This window comes from Felis catus, chromosome D1, assembly GCF_018350175.1.
Source record: "Felis catus isolate Fca126 chromosome D1, F.catus_Fca126_mat1.0, whole genome shotgun sequence".
NCBI lineage: Eukaryota > Metazoa > Chordata > Mammalia > Carnivora > Felidae > Felis > Felis catus.
In genome coordinates, this window is record NC_058377.1 from 3951560 (window position 1) to 3977193 (window position 25634).

The following is a 25634-nucleotide window of genomic DNA, read 5'->3' on the forward strand; positions in this document are numbered from 1 at the left end:
GCAAAACAAAGAAAATTTCTAGAAAGAGTTGGAGGCAGAAACGTTCCTGCTTTATACATTAAAAATGACTCTAAGTAGATAAGCAATCAATATTTTTCCCCTGGGGTGGGGAATGGTATAGGGACACTTATTAGTTCTAGCTCTAAGCAGGATCTAGGAAGGCCCCAGACTAATAAGGTCAATATGTATGTAAGGTCAGGAATCTGGTTATAAGGCTTTGTTTGAATGTGGGCTCTGTCACTCATTAGCTGTTTGATATTTGGACACTTTACCTAAGCCCATCCAGCTCCTCATTTTCTTATTGGTATAAAGTGAGATTTTAATAGTGTGCAGTTTATAAGACTCTGTGAACAATCCTCTCTTCAGAAAGTACTGGGTGCCAAGGATGTGTCTGGCCCTGTGCTCAAAGTACTAAGCCAACATGAAGAACACAAGGTAGACATTTACAAACCATAAGAACCATGAAGGAAGGGTGCCTGGGTGGTTCAGGTGGTGGAGCGTCTGACCCTTGATTTCAGCTCAGGTCATGATCCCAAGGTCATGGGATCAAGCCCTGTGTTGGACTCTGCACTGAGCATGGAGCCTGCTTAAGATTCTTTCTCTCTTTCCCTCTGCTGCTCTCCCCTTCTTGCATGGTGTCTCTTTCGAAAAGAAAAGAAGAGAAGAGAAGAGAGAAGAAAAGAAAAAAGAAAAGAAAAGAAAAGAAAAGAAAAGAAAAGAAAAGAAAAGAAAAGAAAAGAAAAGAAAAGAAAAGAACCATGAAGGAAACTGAAGGAGAGGAAAACTTTCCCCTTCTTCCCTTCTATGTTCTTTGACTGGCCTAATAACTAATTTGACGTAAAACATTAGGAGAAAAACAAATTTAATTTTGTACATACAGGAGCTCATAGAAATGTGAGACTCAAAGAAGGTAACTTTTATACCTTTTAGACAAAGAAACAATACGTTGCTGAAGAATGGACAGAACAAAGAGGTTTGGGCTTGGGGTAGTAAGTTAGTAAAGAAGAGACAAGGTTTATTTATACATACTTCTCAGCCTTGAATTCCCCATCTCTGGCAATGAGGATGTGTATCTCTTTTCCTTCTGGTACAGGAAGGGTCCCTTTCACCTGAGAGATTTATTTCCTCCTTTCAGGGGGACAAAGAAGGGTCAGACTCCTTGCACTGGCTGTTTCTTAAGTAACTTCAGTTCAAAATAATCACTATGCCAAATGACATATTTTGGGGTGACATATTCTCTATTCCTTCAAAACAAATGAGAGGACGTGAGAGAGAGTAAGGGTCCTGGAAGGGGGTTGGGCTGCTTTAGATAGGTGGTCTTGGAAGACTCACTACAACCTGAATAGTTAAAGACTCAGCCCTGCAAACAACAACCAAACAAAGGTGAAACCTTTCTAGAAGATGAAACAGCAAGTGCAAATACGCTGAGCTGAGAAAGAATTCAATGTGTTACAAAATGAGCAAGAGGACTGAGGGGTATGAGTTGATGTTAGGGAGGGAAGCAAGGCCTTTTAAACCATCTTAAGAAGTTAGGGTTTATGGCCCTTTGTAGCAACGTGGATGGAACTGGAGAGTGTTGTGCTAAGTGAAATAGGCCGTACAGAGAAAGACAGACAGATACCATATGTGTTCACTCTTATGTGGATCCTGAGAAACTTAACAGGAACCCATGGGGGAGGGGAAGGAAAAAAAGAAAAAGGTTAGAGTGGGAGAGAGCCAAAGCATAAGAGACTCTTAAAAACTGAGAACAAACTGAGGGTTGATGGGGGGTGGGAGGGAAGGGAGGGTGGGTGATGGGTGTTAAGGAGGGCACCTGTTGGGATGAGCACTGGGTGTTGTATGAAAACCAATTTGACAATAAATTTCATATATTAAAAAATGAATAAATAAATATAAAAGCAAAAAATAAAATAAAATAAAAGGTGTAGTAACAATAAAAGATAACAAGAAATGTCTCAGGGAAAAAAAAAGAAGTTAGGGTTTCATTTGAAGTGCAGAATGCGTTAACAAAGAGGTTTTTTTTTTTTTTTAATTTTTTTTTCAACGTTTACTTATTTTTGGGACAGAGAGAGACAGAGCATGAACGGGGGAGGGGCAGAGAGAGAGGGAGACACAGAATCGGAAACAGGCTCCAGGCTCTGAGCCATCAGCCCAGAGCCTGACGCGGGGCTCGAACTCACGGACCGCGAGATTGTGACCTGGCTGAAGCCGGACGCTTAACCGACTGCGCCACCCAGGCGCACCAACAAAGAGTTTTAAATAGAGGGTGGCCTGACCTGGGTTATAGTTTTAAAAAAAATCACTGTGGCTATTATAGAGAAAAGGAATATTAGTGGCTGATACATAGTAAGTGTTCAGTTAATGTTAGTAATTAATGTTACTATTACTTATTTCATAATACTTCTGCTAATCGTTATTGTTGACGTTACTCTAGATGTGCACTCAGAGTATTAATGACAGTGTCATGTGTATGGTGACCATTTACAGAAATTAAAATGACATGATCTGTACCATTAAGTAGGATAAATTCTTTTGCAGCAATTGTTGTTTTCTATGTAGTCTTGAGCAAATTAACCTCTCTGAAATTTAGTGACTTGATTTGTAAAATGGTAATAATGGTAAGGCTTTTATAGGATTCAAACCAGAAAGCATATATAAAATGCCTAGCAGAAGGGCCGATAGTAGGCAAATAACAAATGCTACCCATTATTATCATTTTAAGTGTATACACAAAGGGAAAAACAAAATTGGATACATTCGTCAGCCTTAGATTCTTAAACATGTATGCAATAGAGAGAGAAATAAATGCATAGCAATTAGTGTGAACATCTATTGTCATATATTCCTGTCTTGCCCCTCTTTTTATTCCTGCTATGGAAAATCTCTGCAGTTCATGGAGAGTCCCTACCAAGGATGGGGTAGATCTTGTTGACCATTAACACCAGAGATGAACATGTGATCCAGAGTTGGATAAACTACAGTTATCCTCCCCCAGCCACAGTGATTGGTTCAGAGATGAGCATGTGACCCAGGACCCAGGCTTCACCAGTCAGGGACTTTCCTGCTCCAGCAATAAGAAAATTCACTTTTCTTATTCCATTCACTTTTTGTTAGAGTGAATAAGGTAGATACGTTAAGTCTGGAGCTACTAACAATCTGTTTTGCTTATTGAGAATTGGAGAGAATTCTGATGACAGGGTTTAAGGCTCTAAGTCAAGCAGTAGCTAAAGTTGGACTTCCCACTGGACACCTCCACTTACAAGTCATTAAGAGACCTTTTGGCTTAAACCAGTGTTCTGAATCAAAGATTCCTGTCGAATAAACCAGTGCAATTTAAAATCAGTTCTCAGGGTGCCTGGGTGGCTCAGTTGGTTGCACGGCTAACTCTTGATTTTGGCTCAGGTCATGATCCCAGGGTCATGAGATGGAGCCCCACATCTGTCTCTGCACTCAGGATTGAGCCTACTTAAGATTCTCTCTCTTTCTCTCTGTCCCTCCCCGACTCTCTCTCAAAAAAAAAAAAAAAAAAATAGGGGCTCCTAGGTGTCTGAGCCAGTTAAGCGTCTGACTCTTAATCTCAGCTCAGGTCATGATTTCTGCTCAAGTTATGATCTCACAGTTCATTAGATAGAGCCCCATGTAGGGCTCTGTGCTCACAACACAGAGCTGGGGAATCCCTGCTGGGGGTTCTCTCTCTACCTCTCTCTGCCCCTGCCTCACTCACGTACACTCTCACTGTCTCTCTCTTAAAATAAATGAAGGAAGGAAGGGAGGAAGGGAGTGTATGCATTCATTTTGGACACAAAATTGCTCTTCTCCAAAGCAAATCCTTTACTCAGTTTGGAAAAAGGGCCTTATAAAGATAATCTGCTAAGACAAGAAGTACCACGGTTAAGATTCTTTGATCTCATGGAAAGGAAAATGGAAATGTCCTTCCCTTCCAAGAGCCCTCTGCTCTTCCCATTCTGCATCTGTCCTCTCACCTGACCGCGGACCTCCTCCATGTGCCACATCACTTTGATTTTCAGAGCTCTCTAGGTCCTCTCTGTCACCCAACCTATCTGCTGTTGATGCTGTTCCAGCTGTTACTGCTGAAAGCTGAGTAGGAAACTTTTAGATTCACTAACAGGTATATTTAAGAGGGTTATATGAATGAAAAACAACAGGAAAAAGAACCCCACAAAAACCAAACAAACAAAACACACACACACACACACACACACACACACACAAATTGTGTGGTTGAGTCTTAGGATGATGATTTCTTCTTTCTTATTTCCAAAGCATTAGCAGAGTTGAGAGTTTGGAAATAATTTTGGCTCTCTCTAATTTTTTAATAAATATTTTAGGAAGTCACATAGCTTCAAGGACCATATAATTTTAATGGGAAAAGATCATACCCATCATACAGAGATCATAAATCTCTGTAGCTTTAAAGTTGGTTGAGTTTACTAATGTGCCAAGATATTTATCCATTTTTTACATGTTTCTATGAATGGCTTAATTAAGATATAGCTCCTCCTTAATGCCCAGTAGCCCACCCCCATATCATGGGTACCACTCTAGGTGTGTATGTGAGAAAAGCCTGCTGTAACAACAGTCAGCAAAGCATAATGTAGAAAGCATAAATTTCAGATGTTCCACATTTAGGGCCCTTGCCCACTCATCCTGGGTCTGTGATGTTGGGCCAAGCACTTCACTTCTGTGATCTTTACTTTCTGATTAGGAAAATAATACCTACACTTTATATGTTTAGAAATACTATGATTTCTAGTAGGGTCTTACATGTTATAAGTGATGAGTAAATACAATAAATATTATATGCCTACTTTTTTTTCTGCTCAGTTCTGGTTTTCTTGAATACACACTGAATGCTCATCAACTCATAACTGGATAAGCAAAATATGGTCTGTCTATCCAACCGAATATTATTCAGCATAAAAAGGAATGAAATACTGACACCTGCTACAACATGGATGAACTTTGAAAATATTATGCTAGGCGAAAGAAGCCAGAGACAAAAGGCCACATATTGTATGACTCCATTTAAATGTTCAGAATAGGCAAATGTATAGAGACAAAAAGTAGATTAGTGGTTGCCAGGGGCTGTGAAGAAGAAGAAATATGAACTGCCCACTGAATTCTTTATAGAGTGATGAATGTTTTCTGGAATTATAAAGTACAATTAGGGAGTTGCACAACAATGAAAATATACTAAAAGTCTTAAATTACATACTTTGAAGGAGTAAATTTTATAGTATGTGAATTATATTTAATTTTTTTAAAAAGATAGCATGTTCAAGAAAAGCAGTATAGCTACAATGCTTGTATAGCCAAAATCACATGGAATATTTTACCTAAAAACATTTATCACATTCTAATTATATTTAAATATGATGAAATAAAATTAGCTGCTTCTCCTCATGAAAATTTCCCACAATAACAGAAAATAAAATTGAAAAACAGTCATAAACCCCATCATTGGTGAAACTAGAAAAGACAGAAACCTTAAAAAAAACTATTACTTATAAAAAGTTTACCCAAAGTGGTATCAAGCAGGGTTACGGTGGAAGGCATTGTAGAGAATACATCAAGGCTACAGATCTCAGAACTGGAAAACCATGTGTCTTAAAGTGAGAGGCACAGCTGGAGGTATAACCAAAACTCTGTGACTTTGACAGCAAAATAGCATACAGATCATGGTTGTGAGGGCTACTCTGGACTGTTTTAGGACTGAGAAGACATTGCTAAGTATGGACTGACACAGTCTGTATTTGCAAGAAGCCAAATCCCCATAGCTAGAAGAGGAGGGGTTCTGGTGGAAAAGAGGCTTTACATTGTCAATAACATAGCATCTCTATTTCTCCAATGGTTGGGAAGAAGTAAAAGGTAAATAAACCCACAGGCAAAACCCAAGCTATTAAGGAAAATTTCTGCTTTCCTAGAAAAGAGCTCCATCCATCCTCCTCCAATATATACTGCCTATAAATAGCTATTTCAGGAAAAACTGGCCTCCTTCAAAAGTTAATCATCAAAAGGGATACATGGCAATGTGATAGAGAAATGGGTGTAAACAAACAATAACTGAAAAACATGTGACAACAAATTGAGTCTAGCAAAACTTATGGCAAACATTTTAATTTGATGCAAGCACTTAAATGAAGCAAGAGCACAAAGTAGAGATACAGGTTCTCAAGACTAGAGCTCAGGAAAGTAGTGTATATATGAATGAGTGAATGAATGAATGAATGAATGAATGAATACATCAGAAATAAAAAATTAGACTTGATATTGCTAACAGTACAGTATGGGTCATCAAAAGTAAGCGAAATAAAGTGGGATAAAGTAAAGATTTTTAAGAGATTAGATAGCAAATGCAGTTACAGAAGACAGGTCCAGAAAATTCACCAAATTCACAGAGTCCCAAAAGTTGGTTAGGAGAAGGTGGGGTTTGGTTTGGAGCCTAATCAGTTAGGAGTGACTGTGCCACCCTTATAAGGGGAGGTCTCTTAGAGAGTTGGAAGTACAGGTCTGTTCCTCAGGAGAGAGGTGAATGTAACTTCATGGTTACACTGTTTTCACATCCAAAGAGTGGTCTGAATAACCTATTGTGTGACAGTAACTTGCATGGCATATTGGTTAGTGATATTTCCACCTGTTATAGCCTCCAATACTTACAGGTAAAGAGCCTATGTTATTTTTCTCCAAATATTCATGTAATATTTTATTACACATAATAATAATGACAACAAAGGGCAGATGGATAACACTCTCAGAATGGACACAAACTTCGTCTGTGTGAAGCACAAAATGCCTGCTGAGAACAGTTTCATGACAAGTGCAACTTTTCCATGCTGACATCTTCCCTTCACGGGCACAGGAGAGGGCATAATAGAAACCACATGGCCAAAGGACCAGCAGCAGGACAGAGAAAGCAAACAAGAAAGGATTGTGCTAATAGCCCTACATATGTGACCTTTACTCCATCATGTTGACATGTATTTAATATAGGCCTCTGAAAATTGCTACAAGTTTGATGTAGAATTTTACAAGTCATATTTTTTAAGTGTTATTCATTTTGAGAGAGAGAGAGAGAGAGCATGCATTCACACAAGCAGGGGAGAGGCAGAGAGAGAGAGAGAGAGAGAGAGAGAATCCCAAACAGGCTCTGCACTGTCAGTAGCCCAGAGCCCAATTTGGATCTTGAACTCACCAACTGTGACATCATGACCTGAGCTGAAATCAAGAGTCAGATGCTTAACCAACTGAGACACCCAGGTGCCCCTAGAAGTCATATGTTTTAAACTAAACGTTTCCTCTTTTTTTAGTCCATTTTTTTATGATTGTATAAGAAAGCCAAGCTGTATGAATTAGGTTAGACTTCATAACCATACATTTTAGACAAGGAAATTAGGACAATGGAAGGAACTTTTCCCTTCATCTTTCTAAGGTGCATGGATTAAGACCTAAAAAGCAGCCATTCAGGTTTGGGTGCTGTCAGTTTATTTTAGTATATAATTTGTGCCTTGAGGTATGGTGAAACATTTTATGGTTTCAGGAAGAACTAGGGCAAGTAAAGGTAGAAAAGTAGAAATGTATCTTTACTTATTTATTTGCATGCTCCAGTTGAGAGTCATACAGGATTGAGTTCTAGAACCTTTGGTCTAAAGTCACGCTATCTGATTTTGGATCCTGGCTCTCCATTTTACTACATATGTGACTGTGTAAGACAATTAACATCTTGTACCTCACTTTTCCCTTCTGTTAAAATGAGAAGTTTCATGGACCTATTTGGGTGACAGTTCTTGTGATTCACTCATAGCAGTGCTCATCATATGGCATGCACTCAACTTTTAAAAATTTTTCCAAGTTTTTCAAAATTTTTTAATGTTTATTTATTTTTGAGAGAGAGATCGAGAGAGGCAGAGCATGAGCAGGGGAGGGGCAGAGAGAGAGGAAGACAGAGGATCCGGAGCAGGCTTGCAGAGCCTGAAGTGGGGCTCAAACCCATGAACCATGAGATCCTGACCTGAGCCAAAGTTGATGCTTAACCTACTGAGCCACCCAGGCACCCCCTTCCCAAGTTTTTTTTTTTTAACAGACTCTTTTTATTTGAGAAAGAGAAAACAGGGGAGGGGCAGAGAAAGAGGGACAGAGAGAATCCCAAGCAAGTTCCATGCCATCAGCACAGAGCCAGATGCATTGCTCAAATCCGTGAACCCTGAGATCATGACCTGAGCCAAAATCAAGTGTCAGAAGCTTAACTGAGTGAGCCACCCAGGTTTTTATTTTAATTCCAGTTAGTTGACATATACTCTCAATTAATTTTGTATTTTGTAACATGCATACATTATCATACATCACATATGTAAACCTCTCAACAATACAATGAAATAAGTAGATATTACTGTCCCTCTTATGGGTCAAATTGTGTCCCCTTAAAAAAATAAAAAGATATGTTGAAATCTCTCAGAACCTGACCTTATTTGGATATAGGATCATTATAGACACAGTTAGTTAAAATGAGGCCATAGGGTGCCCTTAATTCAATAAGACTAGGGTCCTATTAAGACTACAATCATGGCAAGACACACAAAAAAGAGAATGTCATGTGACAACAAGGGCGGAAATTGAACGTACACAGCTACAAGCCAAGGAACACCAAACCATCAGAAAGTAGCAACCATCAGAAGGTAGGAAAAGGTAAGGAAAGATTCCCCTCTGGGCTTCAGGGGCAGCACAGTCTTGTAGACACCATGATTCTGGACTTCTAGCCCCCAGAACTATGGAACACTACGTTTCTGGTGTTTTAAGCCACAAGCTTGTGGCACTTTATTATCACAGCCACAGACAACTAGCATCATCCCCATCTTGCAAATAAGGAAGTCCAGGCAGAGACTCATCCAGCGTCACGCACTTAGTAGGTAAAGGGACCTATGTGTTTTGTCTCTTTCCATCATCCCTTCGCATCCCTTCCACCCCAGCCACACTCTGCAGCTAAGCCTCCCTCATACTCGCTCTCCGTGCCCATGCTGCATGTCTGAGGGAAGAAATAGTATTTGTTGACTGGTTCTTCCATGCCAGGCATCACACAGGCAATGTCCGTATGCAGTGTTGTCGCAACTTAAAACAAGTTTTCCTCCTTTTTCCCTTCGTGAAAATCCTCATCCTTCAGCCACCACTTCCAACACCCCAAATCCATGTTTGTCACCTGGCTAGTCAGAATGACTCCTTTTTCCCCTGTTTATTTCCACATCCTGTCTTCCGTTATCCCACTTAGCTGTCGTTTCATTCAGTTGTGTCTGTAGGTTACTAGTAGTTCATAACGGTCTGTCGGCCTCACTGAATGTTAAGTATCTTAGAGTCGGGATCACAAACATAATAGTCCTTTAAGGAACAACAGACTAATGCACTGGAAATTTTATTGGGACCTCACTCTTCTGAAACGTAACTTTTGCCACATATGCTCATGCTGTATGAAATCTCTGTCCTGTTCTCTAAACCACAAATTGACTAGCAGTCTATTAGGGATGGAGGGAAGACTGTCCAAGATATCATACAAGTCCTGGCCTTCCACTGGTTTCTGTTGTTGTTGTTGTTGTTGTTATTGTTGTTGTTGTTGTGTGTTAATAGACTCTCCATTTAACCCTCTTCTTCGGTCTTGTGCCTTCTGTTAATTTTGAAATCTCACTGAATTTTTAGAAGGTCCTGAACTGAAACCTCACTTCATCCCAGTACTCAATAAAATGGTAAGATGGAAACTTGGATTCAAAAGTTACGTTATAGAAAATGTTTCCAGAAAATAATCTAGAAAAATGAAGGGAGAAGTCACTGGATTAAAATTGGGTTTTTGTGTGTGTGTTTATTTATTTTTTATTTATTTATTTATTTATTTTTAATGTATGTTTATTTTCACGAGAGAGAGAGAGAGGACATGAGTGGAGGAGGGGCAGAGAGAGAGGGAGACACAGAATCAGAAACAGGCTCCAGACTCTGAGCTGGACGTGGCCCTTGAACCCATGCCCTGTGAGATCATGACCTGAGCCCAAGTTGGACGCTTCACCGACTGAAGCAGCGCCCCTAGATTAAAATCACCAGGTGCCCCTGGATTAAAATTGTCTTGAAACAACTTAATGTCAGCAGTATCACTCCTGAAGAAATACGGGGTGGATTTTACTAATTTGAATTCTGAAATTTTTACTTCTTCTCTATAATTTCTTCATAAAATTCATGTTAAAAAATCTACACACACAAACACCCCGCACTAGGGCAACAGCAGGCACGAACATAACTTAGCACATTGAGCTGAGCCCGGCTGCTTGGACTGCCGCGCTGAGGTAACCTCATAACGCCACAGAACATGGCAAGCTGTAGATCGGCTGCGGCACCTCTGTTTGCCACCAGGTTCCAGAGCTGGGAAAATGCTGTGCAGTGGAACAATTTGCGTTAAACAGGGCTGGTAATACCTAGGGCTTAAGTAGAACTGAAATGCTTAGCTTCTAAGCCCAGCCATCCATTTGTAGACCAAATGTGACTTTAACTCCTGTAGCATCTTTCATTCTTCAAGGTAATAAGGCACTTGACAAGTAGTATAAATATAGTTTCATGACTGTAATGCAGTGATAACTGAGATCAAGTGTAGATGCCGCCCAGAAGAGTTGGCCAGGAGTGCTGTCTCAGGCCTCCCCCAAAGGAAGGCAGGGTGGGTCTTTGCAAAACAAGCTGAAGTTCATTCTTTGTTTTCTTTTGGTTTGATTTGAGAGGATTATTTCTCAGTGTGAGAACGTTAGATCATTACAGTAAGTGTTTATGTTTATGTAAGTCACTGCCTGATTTTAAATTCTTTTTAACCACTTCTGTAGGTGCATGGCATTTAGCTTAGTGTCGGCAAATAATAGGATGCTCAGGAAATGCACTGAGTTGCTTCTACTGTGATTTTTTTAATTTATCATATTTGCTCACACTCTTATTCTTTGTCCTAGTAAGCTTACTTACATTTTGTTGTGTTTTGGTAATTGAGTAATTAGTTAACATTGATGAACTGGAATTTGAAATATCTTAATATAGATGGGGCGCCTGGGTGGCGCAGTCGGTTAAGCGTCCGACTTCAGCCAGGTCATGATCTCGCGGTCCATGAGTTCGAGCCCCGCGTCAGGCTCTGGGCTGATGGCTCAGAGCCTGGAGCCTGTTTCCGATTCTGTGTCTCCCTCTCTCTCTGCCCCTTCCCCGTTCATGCTCTGTCTCTCTCTGTCCCAAAAATAAATAAACGTTGAAAAAAAAATTAAAAAAAAAATCTTAATATAATAATAGGATAATGGCACGGAAAAGAGTGAAACCATCTGAAAAAAAGGTGGAGTTGTTAGGTAGCAAGAGTATGTAACCAAAATGGATTTGTTATGGGAACGTATAATACTTGGGAATTACTTGCAAGGTCTGCATACAGTATAAATGTTGAATAAATATATTTTTGCTGGTCGTTCCCTTTCTGCCAACTTTAACACCAGTGATGCTCCTGAACATTTCCAGTTCCATGGTGTCCTTAGTACTCCATTGTTCCCAGCATTTACAGGTGCTACAGTATTTTCTGCCCTTGCGCGATGACAGTGGTGCTAGGCCATCCATTAACTCTCAGTTCAATCCCATTTCGTGTTTGCCCATTACTCTTGTGCAGGATTTCTGTCAGCATCATCTCAAAGGCATTGTCATAAAGCGGAATTCGTATCACTGTTTAGAGAACGTCATTTGGGATCACAGTGCCTGTTGGCAGATTCACGATGTCCAGGTTTAACCAGCGCTATTTTTGACTTCCTATAGCATGGATCTCAAATTGCAGAAGTAACTAGTTACCACGGAGGGGCATTTCTTTTTTTCTTCTCTCATTATAATCATCCAGTTTCTTTACAAGAACAGGCAAGAATTCTGTGGTTAGGTTCTTTTGTGGATAAAATAAGGTACTAAGCTAAAAAGAGGAGAGATCAAAAAAGTGGGGGAGAGAGGACAAAACAAATTTTTTAATTTTTTTTTAATGTTTATTTAACTTTGAGAGAGAGAGAGAGCATAAGCAGGGAAGGAGCAGAGAGAGAGGGAGACATAGAATCTGCAGCAGGCTCCAGGCTCTGAGCCGTCAGCACAGAGCCCAACACGGGTCTTGAACTCACAAACTGCAAGATCATGATCTGAGCCTAAGTCGAACATTTAACCGACTAAGCCTACCCAGGCGCCCGTAAAGCAAACAAATTTTAACAATATGGAGAAGAAGCTTGAGGGACGGTTGTGAATTTGAGAAACAGGTGGTGGAGAGAGCAGGTTTTGCAAGATCGAGTGGAAACAACTAGTGGAAGGAGAAGCATAATTCTCCCGTATTATTGTAGTTACTGCTATCTGGCTTGAAACACGATCACTGAATCTAAAATTAAATGTTACTCTCCAAGTCCCGACGTATTGTGCCAAGGATAATAGTACCTGTGGATATGGCATGTGGAGTTGACAACATTTTGAAAGCTCCAGATAACTGTTAAGCCCTATGTGGTTTAAATCTGAAGGATGTTTCTGACATAGGGTTTTTTTAATTATTTTAATTAATATATGAATTATGGGCTGAATTGTCACCCCAGAATTCATATGTTGAGCCCTAACCCGTTAAAATCTCAGAATGTAACCATATTGGGAGATAGGACATTTTAGAATGTGATTAAGTTAAAATGCGGCTCTTAGGGTGAGCCCTAACACAATCTGACAGGTGTCCTTATAAGAAGAGGAGATGTGGGGGCGCCTGGGTGGCGCAGTCGGTTAAGCGTTCGACTTCAGCCAGGTCACGATCTCGCGGTCTGTGAGTTCGAGCCCCGCGTCAGGCTCTGGGCTGATGGCTCGGAGCCTGGAGCCTGTTTCCGATTCTGTGTCTCCCTCTCTCTCTGCCCCTCCCCCATTCATGCTCTGTCTCTCTCTGTCCCAAAAATAAATAAACGTTGAAAAAAAAAAAAAAGAAGAGGAGATGTGGACACAAGAGAGACAACAGGATGCACAGAGGGAAGACCATGTGATGACACAGAGAGAATAGCCATCTGCTAACCAAGGAAGGAGACCTCAGAAGGAACCAAACCTATAGATATCTCGATTATAAACTTCCAGCCTCCATAACTGAGAGACGTAAATTTGTGTTGTTTAAACCATCTAGCCTGTGGTGTTTTGTTACAGCAATCCTAGGAAACTAAGATAGCATGCATATGGTTTTAAAATTCAAGGGGCATCTGGGTGGCTCATTCGGTTAAGCATCCAAGTCTTGATTTCGGCTCAGGTCATGATCTCACAATTGTGAGATCAAGTCCCACGTAGGGCCCCATACTGAGCGAGGAGCCTGCTTGTGGTTCTCTCTCCCTTTCTCTCTGTACCTCCCCCACTAATTTTCTCTCTGTCTCTCTCTCTAACAAAACAAAACAAAAAAACAAGTCAGTTTAGTTAGACTTGAAAACTTCCTCCACAGTGTCGTCTTGCTCCGCCCCCTGCTTATCCACCTTCCCATATCCCAAAGGTAATCACTTTCAGCTCTTCCCATTGTTGCTTCTGGCATGTATCTCTTTATATTTAAATAGCATTTCATATTATTTCTTACATTTTAAGTAGACAATTTCTAATGACTTCCTACTAAGGAAGCTTATTCCAGTGTCGCAAAACACATCTACATGCACATTTCCCTTTCCTTGTCTTCGTAAGATACACCCATCACAGTATCTGGTGTGTTCATTTCTGTGCTTGTTGGAGTATTATTCATAGTTGAGCCATGTTGAGCACCATGGCTATAAATGTACAATATTTTGTTTTCCTTGGACTTAATAGTTGCCTCACAGATTGTGTACAGATACCAAGTTAGTTATCTCCCCAGGAACATCTTCTAATCAACCAAGGATAGCCTCATTTTGGAAAACTCTCCACAGTCATCTGAAGGCTCCATAATCTACTACCAGTGTTTCCTTAAACACTGGATCCCTTTATTTTCATTCCCTATCTGTGATGGTGGATGATGCCATGGTCACTATGATGATGCATCCAGGGAGCAATGGTGGCAATTTGAGGGGTGCAGACTTCATCATCCCTTGATTCTAGTCTTCTCAGAGAATGTGCACTTATCCATTGTTAGTCCCTGAGGCTGGTGAGTGACTCAGATAGTTCAATCAACAGCCACATTTTTTCCCTACAATTTGTGGTCTCAAAGAGAGGTATGGCTCATCTAGCAAGTTAATAATTTTCCAAGTGTCAGACCAAAAAGCTAGGCCACTGGCAACCACCTATGAGTCAGTAAAAATAAAACAAAGTTCATGAAGGGGAACATGCCAGAGCTATGAGAATGAACTTACATTCTGTCCACTGAGCAAGACAACCACATCCATTTTTAATTCTGCATGGTTGGCAATGAGTCTGTATAGCTGCAGCATTCCAGCAGACATGATTGGGTTTTGGCCTAGCTGAACCACCAGTGGATGTGACTCAGGCATTTAGGAGAAATGCAGTGAATTGGAAATTAAAAACAAAAACAAAACATGGAGACAAATGAAAATAAAAACAACTGTACAAAATCTTTGGGGCACAGTAAAAACTATTCTAAGAGGGAAGATTATAGCAATACAGGCCTACCTCAAAAAATAAGAAAAATCTCAAACACACAACCTAACCTTACACCTAAAAGAGCTAGAAAAAGAACAAACAAAACCACAAGCCAGTAGAAGGAAAGGCATAATAAAGATTAGAGCAGAAATAAATGAAATAGAAACACAATAGAACAGAGAAGTGAAACTAGGAGCTGGTTCTTTGAAAAGATCAACAAAATTGATAACCCTTTAATCAGACTAATCAAGAAAAAAAGAGAGAGGACTCAAAATCAGAAATGAAGGAGGAGAAATAACAACCAACACCACAGAAACACAATGGATTATAAGAGAATATTATGAAAAATTATATGCCAACAAATTAGACAATCTAGAAGAAATAAATTCCTGTAAACATATACCCTTCCAAAACTGAATCAAGAAAAAATAGAAAATTTGACCAGATCAGTTACTAATACTGAAATTGAATCAGTAATGAAAAAGCTCCCAACAAACAAAAGTCCAGGGCCAGATGGCTTCTCTGGTGAATTAAGAGAAACATTTATTTTTAAAAAAAAATTTTTTTTAAACGTTTATTTATTTTTGAGACAGAGAGAGACAGAGCATGAACGGGGGAGGGTCAGAGAGAGAGAGGGAGACACAGAATCGGAAACAGGCTCCAGGCTCCGAGCTGTCAGCACAGAGCCTGACGCGGGGCTTGAACTCACGAACCACGAGATCATGACCTGAGCCGAAGTCGGACGCTTAACCGACCAAGCCACCCAGGCGCCCCAAGAGAAACATTTAAAGAAAAGTTAATACCTATTCTTCTCAAACTGTTCCAAAAAAAAAAAAAAAAATGGAAGAGAAAAGGAAACTTCAAATACATTCTACAAAGCCAGCATTACCCTGGTACTGCATGATTGACCATGCAATTTAATCAGTATCTTGGTTACTCGTTTCTGTGGATTTTCTTCAAGTCCTATCAGTCAGCCTGAGACTCTTGTCTTTCTTCTTTTAGAAAGCTGTATCTCTCAATGTCCCATCCTCTTTGCCAAAACCATAAGCAATTGTAATGGGTCTGAGATTTTATCCTCTCAGCTAAGTAGTCGTCCTGCCACAGTTTCATGGCTGCCGGAAGAAGACAAAAGTCTCCTGGGTCAAAGGTGAAGGACGGTTTGTTATTCACAACAATCATAGTAGCTAGAGTGTCATCTTTGTGTCACTTGCCTAAGTCCTGCTTTCTAGAAGCTGAGACAAGGAGGGTTAGGTGAAACCTGCATACACAGTAGTTTGCATCTAAGGGGAGGGAACCATGAGTTTAAGGATCCTGAGTCTTTTATCATGAGTAGTAAGCATGCCTGCCCTGTGCTCTGGAGGGAGATGCTATTTTTATCTTCCAACACTATAAACAAACCCAGTTTTTGCCCCAGAGGGAGATGCCTATCTCTGTTTTTCAAGGCTGTTTGCTGTATCCATATCCAAGAAAAGATAGTCTGGGACAAAGGCAGTCCGTTTCACAAGACCTGTGTAAGTGTGAGAGACCATGAATTGTCTCCCAACAATTTGTGCAAGATACACATTTGTTCTTAAATTAATTGTTCTGAGTAAATTGTTTCAAAATTCATGCCTTTCATTTCAAGGACATGTCTTTATTGTTTCTTAGGTCATGTCCTCTTCTTGCGTTCTCTGTTTCCCTTTCTAAAACCCCTGTTATTCATGATGATTTTCAGGGCTTACCTTCTCATTCTTTTATGTTTCCTCTGGTTTTCTCCTTTTCTGTCTGTTCTACTTTATGAGAGATTTTTCTCAACTTTCTTTTCCACCTCTGTTAGTAAAATTTTAATGTCTGCCATCATTTTAAAGTTTTCTAAATATAAGATTCTTCTTTTAAGTTCCTGAATGGTTCTTTTCAAAATCTTACTTATTTTTGTTTCGTGGGTACAGTGCTTTTCCTAGTTCTCTGAGTATACCAATTTTAAGGGCTTTTTGTCTTCTGAGTCGTCTTCTGTCCCCTGCATCACCATGTTTCCTTTTAGTTCTTGTTGGATTGTTTTATTCTGTCTTTAATCATAGAGGCTTTCTTGAAATTTGTGATGTTCCTCACCTGTTCAGCCTTCTGTAAGACTGAGAGCACCAGATAGCAGACTGGAAGCTCTTATTGGAATAGGTGGAGTTTGTTAAGTGGTTGGCCTCCCTATAGGGTGATGGGACAGAATCCTAGCTGTTCCAGCTCCCTGGGCCTTTCCTCTTGCATTAGTCAATATCCCTAGAGAGAAATCATCAAACTCACACCTATTGTACGTAACCCTGGCTGCCAAAATTCTTGGAGGTGAACTTGAGAAAGGGACTGATAGTTTACCTTTTAATGCATAGACTTTCAGATCCTCTCCTCTTTCCAGTTCAGTGCCCTTACCCACAGCTGGGCTGGTGTCCTCTCCAGGCAGTAAACTACTTGTCTCTTGGCAGGATTAAAGAACCTGGATGCCTAACCCACTCTGTGTCTCTTACTTAGCCCTACCAGTTAGTCAGCCTTCAAGAGTATCTGACACTTGTAAATCCTGGCACATCCTGGTGTTTTGCGGCATTATTCGTCTTGATTCTTGCTTCTTTCATTATAGACACGTAGCTTTCAGCTTTCTGACACTTCTAAATCCTGACACATTCCGGTGTTTTCTGGCATTATTCATCTTGATTCTTGCTTATAGCTTTCAGCTTTCTGTGCTGGAATGGATATCACCACTTGTCCTCCTGCTTTCCAGCTTCCAAAAATTCGTTGATTTCTCTAGCATGCTCTCATATATTCTCCAACTTTCTTTGCCTTTGTGGGGTTTTTTTTTTCTCTTAGTTTTACCCAGTTACAATGGCATTTTAGTTGGATTTCAAGAGGAAGCAAAAATATTCATTTGCATTTAATCTGCCATATTTAACTATGTTACACTTCTAAGCAAGGGAAGAGCCTCTAGAGAGGCAAAGAAGCCGAATAGGCAAGGACTCTCACTTCCCATAGGTGAAATGGGGGATTTCACATGATAATCATGAGCCATTGTTTGTAAAGCTTTGGGGAATTCAGACAGAAAGTTTTTAAGGCCAGCAATTGTTTTCAGATGACCTCGAAGAATATCTAGGCTGCCACTTTGAGGCATTCAGGCTCCCATCATTCCAGAAGTGTCTGCTTAAAATCTCAACATTCCAAAAACATTCACTCAAACCAAGAATTCATGAAATACTGCCAAAGTAAAATAATGACATTTTATTATGTACAAGGGTTAAAAATAATTAGAGAATACAATTTAAATGCTAAAAGAAACTTTATTTAACACTTAGTGAAGTGGGAAGTCTTGGCTTCCAAGGTCCAGAGAACTGCATAATGGGGCACAAGGGAAGCTTTTATAGGATAAAAAATTAAAAACAAGGAAGAGAAAAATAGAAAATGACTAAGGAACAAGCAAGTAAGTATAGAGCCCATAGTTGGTGTGGCATTTGGGCATTGGCTGATTGGATATACTGCATTTGCCTTGGAGCAGAGCATTTACAGGGACAGTAAAGTGACACAAAATTCGGTTTGCAGACCTGGAAACCCAGGCAGACGGGCCCCAATCATAGGCCCAGAAATGTATTTCCACTCAAGATACCAATGCTGGTAGCATTGTCTAAGGGGTATGTGTTTGATTATATTGCTGACTGATTACCAATTAAGCAGACTAGGAAACATCTTGAAGAAAAATTCAACCTGAAGTTGAATTTTGTTTCCGAAATCTCTCTCATGCTAGAGCAACTTACTTAAAATCAATTCTACTTCATTTTGTAAGTTTACTAAAATATTCTATCATTTTATTTTACAGTCAGAGGATAATAGAGATGAGAAGGGTGTAGCTATTCTGGTACCGCTGTCTTTCATAAAAGGGAACTGTAACGACAGCTAAAAAAATTGTTGAATTTTTTTCCATTCATCAGTGCTACAGAGCGAGAGAAGAGAGAGAGCTAGATGGTATTACTGCTGATTATTTTATGATTTTCATCATCAAAAGGACAGAAGAGAAATTAATGGTGGCACCAGAAGGAAAAATATGCATTTGTTAAAGCTCCTTACATTTTATTCGACTTCACAAGTATTTTTAAATCAACGATTTCTCGTTAAATCAATTGAGTATTAGCTAAATTTGCTCTCTCATGTATGCAGAAATTGAAGAATGCCAAAAAAACTTTGTTATGTTTCTGGTGCAAAGAAGAACTTTCGTGCACATATTAAATACCACGAGGCAAATGCTTTTCTAGTCAGAATGTATATTGCAACACTATTTTTAGTCGTTCAAAATAGAACCGCAGGATTTTATTTCGATCGGACAATTGACATCACAAATGTGAATTAAATCAGATTAGTCATTTTTAAATACAAGTGAAGAGGAACAAGGCTGGATGTTTCTGACATATTACTGAACCTCCTCCACAAAACTTAATTTGTGTCTTAACTGGAGCGAGTGCCCGTGGGCATTTGCAGAAGGAAAATAAAATCTCCCCAACCTGTTTTGTGCTCTGTAAGAGCCACTGCATTCGTGCTGAATCCAGAATGACTTTTAAAGGTGGTCCAGTGACAGAGCCAAGCATCCATTTCTTACGCATGAAGAGCTGCGGTTGGCACAGTGCCCCCACTGACCCTGCACGCGATCTGTCCCCAACCGATTCCATATGTTGGAAATACGACCTATGCACCGTCGGCACTTCCTGCCCAGGATGGCCAGTACAAGCTACCCAAACGGATGAAAATCAGATTTAGTAAAACTTGCACTTCCTAGTCACAATTCAAAATAGGGAGAGCGTTAAACGTGACCTTTTGTCAGTCAGCAGACTTTCTGAAAGATGAAAGGCTGGTAAGACAAAGCCTAGTGTTTTCATTAAGAGAGTCTAAGGCTTTCACATTTTCGGTTTTTCTGTGCTCCATCGTCTGATTGTTCATGCATGGTGCAGCAATTTTCAAAGGACCATAACACAATTCTTGAGGAACGGTTTATCTGGAAGCATCGTAGCCTCCCGTGTTTGGGGATTGCCTCTTGTTCCTGTGGTGTCATGAGATGTGATTTTTGACATAAGATTGCTTATATTCAGCTACGTAAAGTACTCCGCACGTTCAGAGACAGTTCTCAGGTTTACCACGGGGAACCACTGACTGATACTGCAAATTGGAGACCGGACAGTGGGGAAGAGAAGTAGAGTTCCTGCTTTGCCCAGATGTTTCTGCACTGGGCAAAAGAGTTACAGAATCACCTAATATAAGAGCTCCATTTACTGTGCGCTACATCAAGGGATGTTGACACACATACACACAGGCACTTGCGTGCACGGACCCACACATGCACAGACACGCTGCCCATCTCTAATTGTCACCAGATACCATTACAACCCTTTTACAGCTGAGAGTAATTTTTAAGCCTTAGTAACTTCTGGAAGACCACCTAGTTACTAAGGTAGAGAGAGATTCACACTGACATTATGTCTAAAGTGAGGAACTCAGACACCCAAGTCCCTTCTGAGCTGATGTCCCGCCTTCTGACAACCCAAGAGCAATAACAAGCTCTTTAGCAGGAGCTTCACACAGTCGAGAAATGTCTCCTAATGTTTAATCTTCTGACTCAGCCAATCTGCCACAACTTGAGAAGACTTCAGAGGATCGCTGTAGAATGATTTTAATTACCAGCCTCATCTGCCAGTGACAAAAGTAGCAATGACTGCTGGCTTCCAAGAACAGCCCCTGCAGTTGTGTTTGTGGAAAGTGAAGGGACTTTGCCAGGCAGCTTAAATTGAAATATGATCAGCTCCCCGCAGAGAATTAGTCCTCCTGCCAGAGCGACCACTTATGGCGGCCCAGTGACAAGATATCCCGGCCTCATGTCCGCATACACTAACAGAGGTGCTGGTATGTGTTTGGGCAGATGTTTGAAGGAAAGGGAAACATTTATCTGATCCACTGGGACTGGTTCCACTTCCTTTAGATAGAAATTGAAGGGAGACAAGCAGAAAGCTATTTTATCTGTATGTAAATCCAAGCTTGAAGTTATGGACTCCGAGAGAGAGGAAAGGGTAGGAAGGGCTGAGTTGGAGCATGTGACCACGGATGTGCATTGGAGCATGAGACACCGTGTGGATGAGAATGCGAGAAGTATAACAGAGAGGCCCACAAAACGTTATTTGAGTTGCTGTGGATGAAAGCTAGCAGACTGGTGGACCCGGGAAAAACCAAAAGCAGTGAATGAGTCTGACTGAGAGGGAAGAAAAGACATTTTCAGAAAACTGCTTTGCTTACTTCTCTCCTCAGCCGTCCTTACACAATCCCTATTTCCTACTGTGTAAACTCCAAACTCCTCAGCTTGACAGCCAAGCTGTGTCATCTCCACGCTCTTAATGACAACCCCATTCTGTGTGTTGAGAAGTTCAGTGACGAGTTTTCTAAGTGGGCAGTGAGGGCACAGATTTGTGTCTTAGGATTACCACTGACAGCAGGTGGAGCATTTGTGAAAGAAAGGGAAACTCCGGCCAGGGGTTCACAGTTTAAGAAACTAGTGTGGTGGTCTGGTCTCAAAGATGAAGAGGATGTGAGCTCAAATAGTGAAAGTGGTAATGCGAGCTGTGTTGGGCTTCGTTTTCAAACTGCTGACCGGGATTTACCCCAGCTTTCTCAGATGCAGGGTGTTTTATCTCAAGGCTATCTAGATAAAACCTGGAGAACCCACATGACATGAGGATTTGGAAAGAGGAGGGCAAATTTCCCACTCCTGGCTCCCAGTGCCCCTCGAGCTGGTAATGAGACCAGTGCCACACACACGACAAGCTACGTATCGGCAGGTTCCCCGGCCTTACAGACAAGTGAGCCGGTGGTAGGGACTCCTCCTGTGGAAGTCCGAGGTGGAAGAGGTGTGTGAAGCTCCAGAGTCTTAGGTGTTGTTCACTTGACATTTTATCGCATCAGTTGGCCGTGGGTATGATCTGTAACAGGGTAACAGGAAGCTTAGATTATAAGACCACCTCGTCTGTGTTCTCCACTCAGGGTCAGACTCTGTTTTCCTCCTCTCTGGGGCATTCTCATCTCTTCTCTTATTGATCCATGACTTTAACAGACAGTTTTACTAAGTATTACAGAGAATTATTTTGGAAACTATTTCAACCAAAAGTATACATACCACTTTTAGGCAAAGAATTGCCTTTCTGTTAGGCTCTTTGAAGAGATGAACTAAATGTACATTCATGTGCACACATACACACACACACACACACACACTCACTCTCTCTCTCTCTCTCTCTCTCTCTCTCTCTCTCTCTCTCTGTTTTGCTTCTTTCTCACAGGGTAACAAACCACCCCAAACGTAGTGACTTGAAGAAGCATTTACTGTTCCTAATGACTTTTTGTGGTGACTTGCTGAGTTGGGCAATTCTTCTCCCTGTAGTGATGGATGGGGTGATAGTCATCTGGGGACCTGATGGGGCTAGAATATCCCAAGATGGCTCGTTCACATGACTTGCAAGTTGATGCTAGCTGTAGGTTGGGATCTCAGCTGGGTCCATTACCCAAATGCCTTGGTTCTTGTCTTTGTATCTTTCTTAAAACCTGGTAGCTGGAGGGGACTCACAGTCTGTGAGATGGAGCCCTGCATTAGGCTCAGCACTAACAGCATGAAGCCTGCTTGGGACTCTCTCTCCCCCTCTCTCTCTGCCTCTCCCCCATGCACCCACTGTCTGTCTCTCTCTCAAAATAAGTATGTTAACATATAAAAAACATGGCAGCTGGATTCTAAGAAGGAGTGTTTCAAAAGGAGAAATCCCAGTGTTCAAGCACTGTGTCCAAGACTCAGCAAGTCTTTGATCGTATCTTTGTTGGTAATATCTGTAGCTCGGGCCAGGGTGGACCCAAGATCCACACAGACTCAAGGGAAAGACAAACAACTTCTACCTCTGGATAAGAGGACCAGCAAGAGAATCTGGGGAGAGGGGATCACCGAGTGCTCCCTTTAGAGATTCTTACAAATGCGCACATGCACACACACACGTGGAAATAGTGATAAAATATACATGTGTATAGTAAATAAAAACCTCCTGCATTATAATTTTCATACACAACAATGCACACTCAGAAATAGTCCCACACTTACCAGCTGAAGGTACAACCATGATAAAGTGTCGTGAACGTTTAAGTGGGAGCCTCTGATAATTGAGAAGTCCACAGACTCCTCTCTATTGGTGAATATCCAGGAATGAGTGGCCACTGAGATACTGGACCAAGCTGTTGGGAAGGCTGCCATGTTAGGTTATGCGCCTTGTCCACTGCACAGCATCGGCTGCATTCACAGAGACTACAGTTGACTGTAGAGCTGTGCCATGCAAAACCACCCACCACCTGTGTGATTTCCAAGTTGAGAGACTGGGTAGGGAGATAGCAATGTAATTAACCGAGATAGAAAACCCAGAAGAAAGAGTAGTGTAAGGGAGGTGTGGGGGGAGATCATGAATTCCCTTTTGGACACACTGGGCTCCAGGTGCCTGTTCAACATCCATCGAACATCAGCCACCGTGAGGTGTGTGATGGATAGTAGGAGCAGAGTAAGACCGGGAAATAGATGAGATCATCGAAGGACAGTAGGCTTGGAAAGAAGAGAATGAGCCTAAAACAACAATCTTGTAAAGCAGGAGACGGAGTGATGGCAGCCAGTGAAGCATTCTCAGATGGAGCAGCCAGAAAGCCGCCACGACATGACATGTTATCTGCTAGAAGGAGACAGAGCACTAAAAGCCATTAAAAAAAAAAAAAAGTAAAGATCTCTACTTAAAACAGGAGCAATTAACTTTCTATTGCCGTCTTTACACAAGCTCTCGGAGAGTCTCTCAGAGACAAGACGATAATTCATGGAAAAGCTGCATTTTCTCTCTGACTTTCCTCTCACGGCAGAGTATCAAGGATGACCTTAAATAATGATAAGTTTGCCTCCTATAGTGCTTTACAGTTTACAGAGCATGTTCACTTACTTCATCTAATTTGTTCCCTACCGTCACCCTCTGAAGTACGCAGGGCAGGTATTAGTATCTTCATTTTACAGACGAGCAAACTGAAGCCAAGAGCGGTGATTATTCCAAAGTGGAGCTCTGTCCTCTGACTCTTAATTCAGTTCTGCTTCCGCTGAGCCACTCAATTACATTAAGGATCAAATCCTTGCTTGGTTCGTTTGTCCAAGCGGACGCCTGGGTTATCTAAACTGGGAGTTCCCCATCTTACAGGTGTCGGTCCTGCCACGGAAGACGTGGCAGCATCTGGGACTCCGGGGTGGCTGACACCTGTCCCTCCTTCTGTGTCTTTGTGGCTGTGTGTTCCTCTCCCTCTCTTTCTGTAACACGAATTTCACAGTATATGTTACTTTTTTCCACACCGTGAAGAAAATTAATTCGTTATTTCTGCCTTTAGGAATGCATTTGCACAAAGCTTAAAATTAGGAAATCAAACATGCTCTTTGCAGGTAGAAATATCTTTCATTATTTTTTCATGTTCCAAATTTATGTAATTATAAAACATATTCCTAATGATCTAATAATACCGTTTCTGCCAAATTCCCACATCTTTCGGCAACACTTAGCACTCCCCCATCAAAACTTTATTCTGAAGGGTATTCACCACTTTACTCCCTATTTCCAAGCAGAATGCTTCTTTCTTATCACTGATGCAACAAATATTTATTGACTGCTTGGCAGGCAGTAAACACTCCAGTAATATTCTAGAGTTACAAAAGGGTTATTATCCAAAAATAAATGGTATTGATATTTGCTGAGCATTATTTCAAGTATTCCTGGATAAATATAGATAGATTTATGCATGTATCTATAGTTTTATGGACATATTTTCATGTGGCTACTCCATATGAGTCTTTCCTTTTATAATATCTCAGTTATTCAAGATAATAATTAACCTTGTAAGTTAATTTGTGAATATATATATTTGTGTAATTTAACTTGTGAATGTATATATATGTATATATATGTATGTATATATATGTATATATATACATACATATATATACATACATATATATATATGTATCTTAAGGGAGTAAAATGGAAATAATTTCACAAAATTGAGTTCAAACAATAATGATCTTTTTATATATAAAATTAACAATTATTTGGGGTGCCTGAGTAGTTTAGTCAATTAAGTGCCTAACTCTTGACTTCAGCTCAGGTCATGATCTCATGGTTTGTGAGATTGAGCCCCATGTTAGGCTCTGTGCTGACAGCATGGAGCCTGCTTAGAATTTTCTGTCTCCTCTCTCTCTGTCCCTCTCTGACTCGTGCCCCCTCTCTTTCTCAAAAATAAATAAACTTTAAAAAAATTACAATTATTCTTCTTGAAGTTTTAGAAGGTAAGGAAATATGTAATTGATTAACATCCAATAAATTTTTTTAGAATAAATGGTATTACTATCCACAAAATTTATTTAATATGAAGACAAAGACTGTGCACGATCTTAAGAGGCTGGAGCAATTACGGTGGTTTTTTGTTTTGTCTCAGCTATGTGTTTCCACTTTGGAAGATGTCATATGGCTCTGTTCTGTAGAAGATGTGGAACCCCTTACACAGTCTGCAGCCATCTTCCCATTTTGTTTGTTATGTTGTTATTTTTACATGATCATTATTTATTATATTTATTTTGTTTTTTGATAGACACTGTTCCTGTCCCTTCGGCCCCAGCTGTTTATTTTAATGGGATCTGTGTCCATGCCTTTCTATTCCAAAATATTTGATTAGTTGATTGTGTCAAGATGGCCGATGTAGACGATAATTATAATAAAAATGTTTGTTGCCATGACCTTGGAAATACAGGATATTATGATGTGCCAGAAAGAACATCTGAGAGTAAACTCTAGTTAGATAAAACTAGAGGAAAAAGGAAATGCCAGCACTGTTCCCGAAGTTGCTGTCTTTATACACACACTAGTATATGTACACACACACACACACACAATCCATACTGCATATCTCAATCTTTTGTGTAATATCTGAGTTATCTAATAATTATTTAA

At 40.5% G+C, this 25634-nt stretch overlaps 1 protein-coding gene across 15 annotated transcripts in view; it reads left to right on the top strand.

The window, feature by feature from the left end:
- Nucleotides 1–25634, top strand: part of GRIA4 (glutamate ionotropic receptor AMPA type subunit 4) — a 1433894-nt gene that overhangs the window by 1262280 nt on the left and 145980 nt on the right. The window lies entirely within an intron of this gene.